This window comes from Apis florea, unplaced genomic scaffold, assembly GCF_048593485.1.
Source record: "Apis florea isolate Af1SG1 unplaced genomic scaffold, ASM4859348v1 contig_3587_pilon, whole genome shotgun sequence".
NCBI lineage: Eukaryota > Metazoa > Arthropoda > Insecta > Hymenoptera > Apidae > Apis > Apis florea.
The window spans coordinates 946,456-960,899 of NW_028256789.1; positions in this window are offsets into that span (position 1 = coordinate 946,456).

Below are 14,444 nucleotides of genomic sequence, written 5' to 3' on the forward strand. Positions count from 1 at the left end.
TCGGAGGCATCCGGCTGCGCAACGATCCTGCCGAGGATTATTCGGATGCCGTGCAAGCGTCTTCGCCGCCGCGGAATGTGTCGATCAGAAAATCGGGGATTCTATGCCGCGAGATCTCGCCTGTCCGACCCGCGTCCTCGTAGACAACGGACGCCGAAATCGGGGAGAGGATCTTCGCACGAGCGCCTCCCTCACCTCGCTCCTCTTCCGTTCCGGGGGGGGGGGGGGATCGCCAAATATCCGAGCCTCGCGTTTCGATCGTCGCGTGTATGATGATGGAAGGGGAGGGCTTCGAATCGTCGCGCGTTTTCGTCCTCCAATTTTTTAATTTGACGATTTATCGTCGCGATAATATGGGAAAAGGATCCATTCGTAAAAAAAAAAAAAAAAAAAAAAACGAGAGAGTTCAGAACAGGAAGCTTTAACCAAACGAATTGAAAGGGGTCGAAGAGCACGAACGGAGGGAGAGAGAGATAGATAGATAGAGATTTTCTTTCTTTCTTTCTTTCTTTCTCTCTCTCTTCTCCGGTTCTCGGGCGAAAGAAGAAAACTGGTTTCCGTTCCGTGCGGTTTTGCGCGGTCTATTTGGCCGGATGGGGAGGGGAGGGGAGGTGGAGTGGCCGAGATTTGTCTTTTTTCCAAGTTGCACGCGCCACTGGAGGAAGTCAGGAGGGAGGGGGGCGGTGTTGTTACCGCGGGGAAGATGGATTAAGGAGAAGGGATAGAAGAAGGGTGGAGCAAGAAAGGTGGTGGAGGAAAGAAGGTTCATGAACGCGTGCTCGCGTGCCGTGCGCGAATTAGGAACGGGTCCACGTGTATTTTGTATCTGTGTATTTGGCCACGACAAGCCAGGCTCCCCAGGCGTCCGTAAATCATCCGAATTAGCGCAATTTCGACGTCGAGAGTGGCCCGGAACTGTTTCTGTCTCTCCGCCTTTCTTCGCGGTGGGGGGGCAGGATTAATGGAAGCGACGCGCGCGGCGAAGAATGAAAATTCGGCCGAGGGGTGGAGGCGAGGAGGATCCCCGAGCATCATTAAGCGGAGAGAGTCGGTGGAGGAGGGGGGGAGGTTAAAACGATCGACCTCGAGTCTTCTTGGAAAGGGGAATAAATCTCGCGTTCGTTGGAAAAACGTGAGTGGAAGGTTTTTTATACACGGGGGAGTGAGGTTGACTGGCATGAAATAATGGGGGAGAAATATGGGAGGGATACAGTGGTAACACGCCTGATCGCGTGGTAGTGCGAAATTATCAAATCCAACGCTCTTTCTTTTCGTTTCTTTTTTTTTTTTTTCCTTGTATTTTCAAGTCTGTACACACAATTTTCGATTTCTGCGAAAATCTGGAAAATTTATTTAGAAAATTTCGATCGATACGTAGAAGGAATGAAGAAACGTTAACGAAAATTTCATGAAAATTAACAATAATAATGACGGTAATTGGTTTAATAAAAAAAAAAAAAAAAGGAAAAAGAAGAATCAATTTATACGCTTCAAGTTGATACAATTAAATTTGTTTCTCTCTAGTTCTCTATAAATAGTAATGGCAAACGTGTCAAGATCCACGCTTACCTTGAGATTCAATTTCACGGTTTTAATTTCCCTTCCCGTTTTTTGCGGTTTTTTCGAATGGGATTGAATAATTAAATATTGTGGACGAGGAAGAGAGGGTGACACCGGTCTCTGCGGTTTATTGTTTTTAATTTTCGTGAACTGGACCATCCCATCCGTTCGTCTAACCGTGCATATGCATATATGCGGAATATATATATATAAAGAGAGAGAGAGAGAGAGAGAGAGAGAGAGAGAGAGAGAGAGAGACAGAGAGAAAGGTACGGAGAGACCGCACACCGATACCACTTTCAGTCCCTCTATTTCGTACAGCAAAGGGGTGGAGGATAAACGAGACTAACGCGCTAACGATGCAAACGTTAATTACCGGGGGGCCGGATAGACCGCCTAATCGTTGAGCGAGTGCACGCGCTAATTACGCGCAGACCGGCTGCTGATCGAGCGAATCGCACGATTTGCCGGTAATCGTGCACGTGTTTCGGAGTATTCTACGTTTCTTGCCCTCTCGTTTTCAACAGACAAAAAAAATTCCTCTGTGGAATTGAACGCTGTTCGCGTGACAACGCGTCCGTTTTCTTCTCCGTTTTCATCCACGAGAAAAAGTCACGGAAATACGAGAAATTTATTTTTTTTTTTTCTTTTTTTTTTCGAGAAGCAAAGAAACCGAGAGAGTTAGTTTGTCGTTTACTCTCCTCTTCGTAAAGAATAAAAAGTAAGAAGCGTGTCTTAATTTCTTTTCATCCTTTTTTCAATCCTTTTTCAATCCGCGAGGATTCTTCACGTTGGAATGGTTATTTTTTAAAAAAATTAAGAATAGCATTTTTTTTCTCCACCGTGAAATTTTTATCCATTCAAATATTCAAATTGGCTTTGAAACTTTTCGAAATTGAAAAAGTGAGAACGAGAATTAGGGAACTTGGTGGAATCAATTGATTCGAATGAAAGATGCGAATCGAGGGAAGAAGGATTTTTTCTCGCAAAGATTGCTTCCCCATTTATCACTTCTTTCAGATATCCGCGGATCGCTGGGAAATAACGCGCGACGAATCGAGAGAGGGGAGCGAGAACCAATTCCTGCCAATTTTTGTGAAACGAAAGATCCCACCGCGATTTCGGTCGAGACTGATAGCGTCGATAGATGTGGTGCTAGAGATGCGAAAGGATATTGCCAAAGAAACCGAGAGAGGACGGATATGTATAGCCCGGTCGAAGGGCACGATCCTACCACGTAGATTTTAGATTTATTAATAAAAGAGAGAAAAGAAAGGGGGAGGAAAAAAAAAAAAGATAAGATACATTTACATCGTAACGTTTAGAAAGTTTCCTACATAACGAGTTCGCGTGGTATTCGAAAATACCACGTGAATCAAATCTAATTGCTTAAGGATACACACAAGGAGTCACACACATACACATTACACGTAAATACATTTACCTACGAGTAGACACAGAGAATGAGAAAGAGAGAAACATACGTACACGGAATAAGCGGACAATTGATTTGCAGCGATATCCGATTATACATGTAATTTTGTAAATACACTGCCGAAAAGATAAATGCGTTGTGACTCGAGAATTGAGGTATGAAAAGAAGAAAAAAAGGAAAAAAAAAGAAAAAAAAAAGAAAAAGAAAATGAAAATGCTCCTTTCTATACTGTACTTTCCTTAAACGACCCATACGAAAAATCTTTCCAATCAGAGTCAGGTAGATCAACGAATAGCGAGCCACGAGCGAGTACAGCATCGACTTTTTCTAACGAAAATAAAAACACGGAATTAAGTCACGTGAAGAAAAAAACGTTTTCTCGCAAGAATGATTATAGCGTGTGAGCGTGGAGTTCGATGAATGATACGAATGACGTCTCGATGCCCGAGAAAAAATATTTTGAAAAATGAAATACATATTCTTCTTTATAATTATAATTGGATCGTATAAATATGCTTTTTTCTCGAATAGAATTAGATTGCGCGGAAATTAATTGCTGTTTTCGAAATTAAAACTATTCGATAAAATATTCGAAATGAACTTATCTAATCGAAATAAAACCCGTACAATTTATTCACCGCCAGTTTCCGATCGGACTGTTCTATCCCATATTCTGCTTTAAAAATTTAATTTTCCATTAAATATTTTTAAAAATGTTTGTTATTGTCGAGAAAAAAATGCTCCCTCCGTGAAAAATTTATCGAAAACATTGTATTTATATTTTGTGTAACAATATTGATATTCTAATACATATAAAACTATCTTTCAACAAATTGTATTTCTTTTTCATCGATTAAAGAGTCACTAAAAAATCAAAGTTTCAATTATAAAGCCGTTTAAGAGTCATTAGCAATTTATTTCCCGACGATCTAAAAATTAAATTTTTCCGAAGATTGAGAAAAATACGAACGAACGAATATATATATATATATAAAAAATCAGCTCCGAAAAAACGGTCGAAACAAAGAAACGAGAATCAAAAAACGTTGTGTTCGTCATAGCGTGGTCCATTGATAAATGTCTGCGTGATCGATGAACGAAAGAGAATCCTCGTCGAGCGTGATCCCTGACATCGTTTCCTAAGGCGAGCGTTTGTTTCGCCTCGACGAGGTGGCGTGCAAGTTGTCCGTCGAAGCGAGGAAAGATGAGGAAAATGAGCGCGTGTAACACAGGGTAGACAATAGGGACCATCGAGAGAAAGAGAGAGAGATAGAGAGAGAGAGAAAGAGAGAGAGAGAGAGAAGGAAGAGAGGTTGGAGCGGGGATCCGACGGCAGTTTGTTTCATGAATATTTCAGCGTCTGGCGTTCCTGGTAAACAGCGGACGCCGTGGAATTATGTTTCCAGGCTGTTTTCAACGTCTGGCGTCGCCCGGGTTGAGAAGAACCGCCGATTCTCGTCCTCCGCAGACCGCAGCAAGCCGCGGAATACTAATTGACTACGGGGGTGGCGAAGGTGTCCGAGCGGAATCTCCACATCCCTCGCTTTCATATCATCTTCCACCCGTGTATCCTTTCATACCATCATCGTTTCCATACCTTCTCCTTCCTTTTCTTTCTCTCCTCTTCTTTTTCACTTTTAAATCGCGCATCTCTCGTTCACGCCCTTGCAAAATCTTTTGTCAAGGTGTATTATCAAGACGTGTAAACCGGATTATACATTCTTCACCATGGAAAATTTCCCCTTCTTTCTAATTCACCTTAATTTTTTTCTCTCGAGAGTTAATCGCGTGTCACACGATGCAATATTTTATCACGCGAGAGAGGGAAAAGATACTTTCGCTCGATCTATCAAAATTATAAAATTTTTATCTATCTCTTTTAAATATACCCCACACCCTTCCTTCACAATTACATCACGTCGCGATCATCATCATGTTCCGATCGACACATCAAAAGTTCAAAATCTTCATTCGAGATTCGAACGTAACTCACCCCTAATAATCCGCACCACTCGTTCATTCACCCGACCCGAATATTTTCAACCACTCTCGAGAATCAAGGAATCCTAGTAAAGGATCAAATAAAGAGAGAAAAGTTACCGTACAAACCGTTCTCTCGGCCGACTAAATTCCGTGTTACAATGGAACATCAGGCTCGCATTTTCGATCGGTTAACGACGCCTCGGCCCCGTGAATTTTCCTCGAGGCTTTTCCTCCACCGAGGAAAATGCAATTTCTATTCCGGTCGGTGAGCGCGGCCACGGGAGCAGCTTTATTGCGAGAGGAATCGCGGCCGAGCCGCACGATGGGACGCGAACGGGGAAGGAAGAGAGAATTTCTGTGAAGAGGATTTTAAGAGGAGCGGTTGGGTTGGAGAATGGCGAAACGGAGAGGGAGTTTTGGTGGGGCGTTCTAGGAGTCCCTTTCCCTTCGTCGAGCGTCAATAATGACGGCGCCGCGTGAAATCGCACGTCGTCGAGCGTGGAGCGAGAGCGAGAGGGAATGTGCCACCTGTTACACGGGCTCTGACCCCCTTCACGGAACGAGCGAGCGGTGTGAACGAGCATAAAGTCGAAAGTTCGGGTTCCTTCGCCCGCTCCTGGCCTCCCTGTAGCACGAGGGGCGAGGGGAGGAGCGACCAGTGCGCGGATCCGGCAAATTTTCAGAATTCCCCCCCTTTAAAGAATTTCCCAATTAATGTTTAAATCGTTCGAGCCGACCTCGATCCCGATTTTGACTCGGAAATATCCTCCCTTCCTCTCCGTTCCTCCTCTCGTTTTCCATAGTCGATACAGCGGCATTATAAAATTTGACAACAATTGGGGATGGTATGGTTTATCGGTTTACAGACAGATGGGACAAATTGGAGGAGACACGTTCGAAATTTATCGATTCGTCGAGAGATAGATATATATAGAAAGAGAGAGAGAGAGAGAGAGAGGATGGCCCTTTGGGAAATCTAGCTGGAAGATATTCGATTTAATGCTCGTGCTCGTGTCCCCGGAAAAACAATACGCATCGTCCTCCGACGGACAAAGATCCCCGCTCCGTGCCTTCTCAACACTCTGAATATAATATCGCGACCGTGGAGAGTCTCTCGTCGAGAGTGGCGCCCGTCAGAAGTGCACTGCAGTTTTTCATCCCGAACATCGGGAAGCGATATATCGTTTATCGCGACGCGTATATCGTCTGGCGTGGCGTGCCGTGAAACCGTGCGTGATGGTCAAACACAATAAGCTTGGAACTATGTACTTAACCTGATAAAAACACGTTCGAATAAAAATGTCACGTGATACAAGACCGTGTATGCTCATTTATATTCAATCTGCTTTCGTTTCACTGAAAAAAAAAAATAAATAAATAAATAAATAAAGAAAATAAAGAAGAAAAGAAATAAACAAACAGAAGTAAATGCATTTAATATTTTCCTTGAAAAAATTCTTGAGAACACATTGTATTTATTTATGCGCTTAAAAAAGCATATTTTGCATCCTTAAGATATCATCGATATTAAGTAAATTCTAGAAAAAAATATATTCCTTGAGAATTATTTTATTCTTAAGGGTGCAACTTTTCTTTCCGTTTATCTTCAATTTCGTTTCAATCCAATTACAAAAAATTCCTTCCGTTCAAAGGACAATTTCCTTTCAAATTTTCTCCTGGAAAAAATCGAATCGTTAAGAATTTGGAAAAAAAAAAAGAAAAGAAACAAGATCACGCGACTCATCGGTGAAGCGCAGACAGGAGAGGAGGTAAGTGTTTTCACGTCTCATCGTCGAAACATCGTGCGCGCAGCTGGACAACAATTTCCAAAAACATCCCTTCGATCGGCTGTTGATGCGGCTCGCTCGCTCGCCTGACCGATAAAAGCTGGGTGGCAATGGGCGCATCGACACTCGCCTATCGATTTTAGTGGATCGCACTTTCGAATGTTTCGCGGCTTTTATCGTGCGCCAATGCGTTTTCCACGCTCGATCGACATTTGATCACTCCTCTCTTCGTTGAAACGAGTTTCGGCTAGGCCGGTTACCGTATAACCGTATAATCGAAAACCACGTTTCCCCCCCGATAGACACAACACAAGCTTTCATGTCGGCCAGAACGAAGGAAAAGTACGTTACCGCGGCTTGGAGTCGATATTTTCGGCCATACCGACTCGATGAATTTACACGACACGTCTGGGAATATCGTTCTCGAATTTTAAACCGTTAAATTCTTTTTTATCCCTAATTGAAATATCCTATCGCGTGTCTTTTCTTTTTTTTTTTTTTTTTTGATAGAATCGAAGTATTGTACGTGTTTAAATGTTGTTTCGATGAAAAAGGATGGCACGAAGAAGGTAATAAAACTCGAGATTTTTCGAAAAATTGTCGTTCTAGGAAATAAACGAGTAGTCACTCCAAAGATATAACGAGGTCGTGAAATACAAGTCCACGAAAAATATAATAAAACTTTTACTCACCGGCAACGAACGCGTTATCGATTAATACAATAATTTACGATCTCTTTATATCCCTCTGGACGAAGTGTATCTGCAGGGAGTGGATGAAGTCTGAAATCTATGGCCACTTTACCGTCACCAGAAGCTAAGACGAGCACACATAAGCATCCTAAATACTTCTAACCTATAGTAAACCTAACAACAACCTAGAACAAATCTAACTTTTTCACAGAAAAATTTCTCACGTTTCATTTTTTCGATCACAACTTACAAAATATTAACCATCGAATAAAAATCGAATAACTTTTGATTGATAAAAATTTGATAACAAAAAAAAAACGAAACGTTTGGAACAGATTTCATGGAAAAATAATTCGCGTTCACCTGGCCGGCAAGAATATTTTTATAAATAAATGTAAACGATATACCTCGACGAATATAAACGGATTCCACCGAGTGAACACAAGAAATCTCTTTCATCTTTTCCTCCGTTATTTAAATCTTATTTAGTTGTTGCTTTATCGCCGCGTTTCTCGAATCGAGGAAACGTCGTGATATTCGATATTTCCTGACGGAGGGATTCCCCTCCCCTTCGCCGCCCGGTTGCGTGCAACCATCGAACCAACGGCAAAGGAGCAATCCTTTTGATGTCGCGAGGAATATTTTTCGCTTAGTGAACGCCTATTGAACTGTTTGAAATCGAAACAGCGGCCACGTTATTTGAAAATAACTTGCTCATCGATTCCACCGTAAGGAAAGGAAAGAAAATTAATCTTCCTTTGTAAGGGGAAAACGTTCTCCCTGCTCGTTGCGTCGTCGTCGTTTGTGTATGAAAATGGAATAAAGTCACGCGCGTCGGTTTAACCGTATCAATTGTTCGCGATCGATCCAGATACAGAATGAATCGTGTAACATTGTCATTATTGTAGGTTGTATAATTTTTCGAACGATTCCGAAAAGAAGAAGATGACGTTTCGAAGAAATTCGATCCTCCCCCGTTATTTTCTCTCTGAACGGATAAATAATAGAGAGAGAGAAAGAGAATATGAAAAATCGTCGTAAAAATATCGCGCTATCATTTGTGACCAAAAAAAAAAAAAAAAAAAAAAAAAAGGATAGTTACGTATCTACATCGTCCGTTGAATTGTTGAAGTTTTTCCACCAACCGATGCATTTTTCACGCTGGAACATCGATCACAAGTCCGAAGACGATTTCACCTTTTACCTTTGATATCTGATTGGCCGTAACGCTACTCGAACCGCCGATATCGATAGGAGAACGCGGTTATCGGGCTGGTTTGTAAGTTTCCCGCAGCGGAAAGATCCTCTGGTGAAATAACCTGACCAGCAAAAGGAAAGGAAAGAGGGGGGAAAAGAAGGGTGAAAAAGAAGAAAAAAAAGTGGGGAGGGAGGGAAGGGAAATGGCGAGAGTGCGCCGCTCGCTATCACGAACGGTCGTAAAAAGAACCGTACGGATTACCAGGGAAAGGTTAGTTATGACAAACTCGCGTCGACTAATAAACCATAAAACGCAGATAGGTGCGTACTGCACACGTTTTCTTGCGCCCTTTCTCCATCGACCATGTGGAATATTTGTGCCAAATTGTGTCGAATTCTTCTTTTTCTTTTCTCTTCTCTTCAATTATTCATCGTTTAAAAATTTTCGAAATTCGAGATTTCTTTTTTTCATCCTCCCCCTCACTTTTGGAATAATTTTCTTTCCTTCCCCCATTTTGGCGAAGCTTCGAAAAATTTTCGAAAATTTTTGAAATTTGGTACACTTCCTCCACTTTTGACAAGGATTGTTCAACAAATAAATTGTCGAAACGTTTCAACGAGCGGATAATTTAATATCGATTCGATCTCTCGAAACATACGCGCCGCGAATATCATTGCAATCCGCTGGCATTTTTTTTTTTCCCTCCCTCCTCCCCGAACGTTATAAAGAAATAACGTTCGATCGTGGCGAACGTTTCCACGATGTATCACTGTGTTTCGCAGAAATTGGTAGAAAATTGCCGTGGCGATAATTTATTCCTCTCCTCTCGTTTCTCCTCTCTTTTTTTTTTTTTTTGCTGGTTAATACCAAACCGCAAAACCACGGGAATACTCCTTCATTTATTCCGCCCACTTGTAGATAACGTGCAAAAAAAAATTAAATAATTACGTGCTTTTAACCTACAATCATAATAATCCAATTCATTACGAAAAAAAAAAAAAAAAAAAAAGAAAACTTCCTGATATAATTTCTACCCGGACAAACTCGTCCAAATGATCAATGTATTTTAACATTCATTCCAATGTCCAAGCAAGAATTCTTCGTATCGTCAATCACGTCCAAATTTCTATTTCACAAACGTAAACTCCAGAACTCCGTAATAATTCGATGTGTTATTGCTCGAGATCGAAGCAAGACGGACGGAATCGATTGACTCTCTCTCCACGCGAATCTTTACTTCACATCAAGGTGCGATCGACGCTCTTCTCGTGGCGAGCAAAATTTAATTCTCGCGACAAAGAGGCAAACTGTTACGTTACAATTGAGGAAGGAACGACGAGAACGAAAGTTCTCGATGGAGAGGGAAGATGGGACGAGAGAGGTTTATTTTAACAACGATCGTTAAAGGAAAACTGGTGACACTCGCTTCTTCCACAGCCGACTCTTCTCGTCTCGGAATTCCAGGTGTATATATATATATATATATTCGGGGTGGGCTCGTTAGACGAGAATGTTTGTTAGGCGTTGTCGGAGAGTCGCGACGGTGAAATTTCGCGGAAAGATTCCAAGAGCATGTCGGGGGAGGGGAGGGAATATTTCGTCGATGAATAAGAAAGAGACGGGCAATGGCCGGGAGGAAAAATGGAATAATTTAAAAAGTGACGAGCAGCAGCAGCGCGCACGCGGGGGAGGGAACATTTAGGATGGCCGGTGTTTGCGAGTTTGCTTTGCGTTGGATGGCTCGTTCCTTCCAGGCGGCGGAGACACACTCGCGGGATTGAATTTTAAAAATCCGCGCTCTGTATTCGCGTCACGGCGCATAAACAGAAATATTCACGAACTCCACGTAAATTTGAATATTTTCCGCGTTTTTATCCACCGTGTATACCCGTGTAATACGGTCAACCGTGTTATCATTCGATCAAATTAGAAGAAATTCCCAAAGGATCCTTCTTTTTTACGCTATCCCATATCCTTTGATTAAATCTGATTTGTTTGCTCCGATGAGATGGATGAGAATTTATGAAAATTTCACCTTTCTATTGATAAAAACGATATTAACTTCTCGTAATATTCGATTCGTTCGCTCGAACATTCCGAGTGAAATTTTTATTTTTGCAGAATGATATCAGAGAAATCTAAAAAAAAAAAAACCTATTGAAGTAAGGATATTTGTAAGTAATTTTGAATTTTCTTTTTTTTTTAAATATATAAATTCAAGGGGAAAGAGAAAATTCGTCTTCCTCGATTCTTCGAGAGCGATTCGATGCGGTTGGCTTAGGAAGGGTAGAATTGGGAAGAATTGTTTTAGGGGAATTGTTTTAGTCGTGAATTCGCTGTTAAATGCTCGCTCAACCCACATCTCCACCGAGTAATTGCTACTCTGAGCTGTCAAGGTCCTAAAGCGATTTTACAAGCCGAGTACCTGAGGAACTCGTTGTTCGAGTACCACAGAGGAAGATTGTTTATCGTCAAACACCGACATTGTTATCGTTCTGCTCGAACAATACGGGATGGGTGCACTGTAAAACGGAGAGAGAAGGTTGGAAAGGCGTCAAAGTGAAACGAGAACGATCATCGATTCTAACACGATCGAATGAATGATCGTTTTCGACCAACTTACCTAAATCTGATGCCATTAATAAAGATTATGCGGCAGAATCGTCATTAACAATCTAGGAATATGCATGGTGAATCCATTAACGATGGATCGAATCGATTACAAACGTTTTTTCACACCTCTTCTTCCTCACGAGAAGAAAAATTATTATTCCCGATTATAAAAGTTTAATTTATGCCACATTTATGCCTTAACATAACCAGATACGATTAAAACAAGTGAATTTAAAAATGGACACGATAAAGGAAAAGTTATTTAACAGCTGCACGTGGTGCAATTTTTTGTAATAGTGCGTAAGATTGTGCTCCCTAGATAGACTCCCTTTTTTTTTAACCCTTTTAAAATTACATCTCTGCTCGATTACACGGCATTCTCTATCAGAAGAAAATACACTTCTATCTTAAATTTCTTAAATCTCCAAGCTTAATTAATTTCATCCTCTAATTTTTCTCCGTCCCCATCTCTGATACAAGTCCTCTCTACCTAAAACGGTAATACTATTTTACTCCCATCTCTCGTTTCATAATCGAGAAAGAAATCTAAAAATCTATCCTTACGTAACCAAAAATTCTGAATTCGTCAATGAATGACAATTATCAATTCTCGCATTTTCCATTTTCTCAACACCTTCATACCAGAACCGTATCGTAAACGAGAGTTGTCCCTCGAGTTGTTTCGAGAAGAATCGAATCCTATCGTACGACTCAGAATCCTATCCTATATTAACCGTCCCGTCGATATATACATGCACTACTACTACTACTAGTAAAACTAGACTTGCTCGGAGCTGGTTCGGCTCGCGCATTTCAGAGAGAACCATTTCGGAATTCTCGTAAGAGTTGCCTTTACGTAAACCCAAATCCCAACCATTTCGGGACTTAATCTCGTGGTGGTCCGCCTCTATCCCGCGCAAATTCCCCTGTTACGTGGCCGGAAACTCATAATTCTCCATACACGTCGACGCATCTCCCTCTCCCCTCCCGTCATCGTTCGTTTAGTTCGATCAGGCCGCGTGGTACCAGCACGCGACGTCCAATGATTAATCATGCAAATTCGCCGCGGCGACTCGTGGACGAGCGCTCATGCGCCCGTGGCAAAAATTGATAAAATGCATCGATCGTAGTACCGAGTAGTACGACCGATCGATGCGCCCCGCTTCAACGCACGCGACCCGTCCTTCTTCCTTCCACCACGTGTCCACGTGTGTGTGTGTGTGTGTGTGTGTATACGCGTTTCCGTCACGACCTGTCTCCGCCACTTCCATGCGCCGCCACTTCAATTTCGTTCCGTTCCACGCGTCCCACGGTTTGCTTAAATTTTTCGAGGAGCATACACACGGTGGCAAAAGGGAAAAAGGCTTTTTCTCGGGGATGCGCTCCATGTACGCATCCCCGTCTGGCTGTGGAGTCGTTCGTCTTTCGGGACACTTTGAGATATGAGATATGAGCGGGTGGCTGCGGCTGATTTGTATGGAAGAATTGGTGAGGGTGGAAATTTGTTAAGCGTTCGAGCGCGGCGGATTCGCGGCCGGAATGAGATTTCTGTCGACACAAGTTTGCGGGGAAGAGAGTTGTTCGCAAGGGTTGTCCGGTTATAAAGTTTGATCGGGTTGTTTCATATGGGAGGGAAGCAGTTGGTTTCGATCGAACGGAATCTATATATATATATATATATCCGTCTGATACGTATAGGACGGAATTAATTTATTTTAAGAAAGAAATTCGTTGAACTAGCTTTTGAACCAGCTCTTCTCGAAGGATAATATTTAGTTTTCGCTCTTGATCTTCGTGGAGGATCCTCCGAAACGGGGCAGGGCACGATCCTGTTGGAAGAACTGTCAAAGTCGATCTATTAAAAATCGACGAGAAATTTGCATTCATATATCGTTGCCAGAACTCGTCAATTTCCATGGAAATTCGAGGGCCGTTCTTAAAAACTGGTTTTTACCGATAAATATTAAAGAATAATCCCGTCGGCCGTAGTAATTTATATCACACGAGCGACACTTTGAGCGCGGAGGGCGAAAAAGTGGGGAAGAAGATCGGATATTAAAAACATCGGAATCGCGCGTATGCATCGAAAATTAATTACGACGCGAGGTGGTGGGTAGGGGAGGACGGAACGAAATTGCTAATTTCCGGATAAACGGGATGTAACGGGTCGCGTCACACCGAGGATCTACGAAATTACCGGTTACTAAGGAAACAGCTGAACTGTGCTCCCCGTTTTAAAGAATAATCGATACCCGTTAGAATTTTGCCGCTCGTGAAACTCAATAATGCAAATTCGCGCGTCATCGTATAATAATAAGGGCCGGGAACGAGCCAGGCAAAAGAGATCTTTATTACGAAACGAGAGAGAGAGAGAGAGAGAGAGAGAGAGAACGAATCGATCGATTCGAACCGATCGTCTAACCCTTGCATCTCGCCCTTTCTCTTCCCTTCCTCGCGTTGTTAATTACGATTCCTCCTCCACGCATCTTCGTTGCTCGCCTGATTGGCCGTACGTTTCATTCGACTCGTTTACAAAAAGGAGTCCCGTTGCAACGAAAAATTCCCGGCTCGTCCCCGTCCCGATGACCTTCTTACCTCGCCATCCAGAGCGGAAAAACAATTACAAGCGGGCGTTGAAAAGAGACAAGGTGCAAAGACGGCGAGGGAAGGCGAGGAGGAGGAGGAGGCGGTGGTAATTTCCCGGACAAGAAAGCTCGCGCAGGGGACGCATTAACCGTGACGGAAAGCGAGCCCGTCCGTGCATCCCGGGGAAGAAAAGCCACCCCTTTTTCCACCGCTTCGAGCTGCTGCGTGCCGCGACATAACGGCCCGTAAAACGTAATGGGTAACGAAAATACGGCCCTAATACGGCCGCACCGCACACGCATTAAACACCGCAGCCGTTACGGACAGATAGTCCTTCGTGAAAGCGATCGAGGCCCTCCCTCCTCCTTCTTCTCTCCCCGCGATCGTGGGGTGAGATTCATAAAGCGTGAGACACACGCGCAACGTCGTAGCCGGCCCGGGACGATAGGTGGAGAGTATATAGCCGTAAATTTCGAAGCGTAGCCACGACGCAGCAGTCTTTTTATCGCTCCCCGAGGCGCTCCGCGTTGTGTTTTATTCCCGGCAAGGGCAACCGGCATAACTCGCAAGTTCATGGTCGTAAGTTTCGA